The following is a 517-nucleotide window of genomic DNA, read 5'->3' as shown; positions in this document are numbered from 1 at the left end:
TGGGCAGCTGGGGAGGTGGGCGGGTGGGGGGAGTGGCCATGATGGGTGACTGGGTGTTCATTTTAGCTCTGGGAGGAAATCAGTGTTTTGTGAAGGTGTTGGGGGAGGGGCTGCCTCTAGGTGAGGGAGGGCGGGGACTGATCCTTTCCGGGGGTTGTGAGTGGAAATAAAATGAAGAATTTCCTCTGGCTGCGCGTCTTGTCTTTGAGAGGAGAAGTTGCTCGGAGGGCAGTCTTAGACCAAAGACGATAATGCTAATAATGGAAATGACATAATACTTACGGTCAAGCACACACACCGACACACAGTCAAGGCCAAGATGGGACTGATTGAACTGGTAAACGTCCAAGACCCACTTTTAGCTTCCATTTGTTACTTACGTAGACAGGGAAAAGAGAGAATAGCCAAAGGTGCGAGCTCCCCGTGGTCCTTGTCACCAAAAAGGGTGACACCAAAAGGGGCTGGATGGCTGCAGCACAGTTGTGGGGTACCCTGTGATGAAGAGCCAGCTGTCTGA

This window comes from Mesoplodon densirostris, chromosome 19 (genome assembly GCF_025265405.1).
Source record: "Mesoplodon densirostris isolate mMesDen1 chromosome 19, mMesDen1 primary haplotype, whole genome shotgun sequence".
NCBI classification, from domain to species: Eukaryota; Metazoa; Chordata; class Mammalia; order Artiodactyla; family Ziphiidae; genus Mesoplodon; species Mesoplodon densirostris.
Note: the sequence above shows the minus strand (reverse complement) of the source record.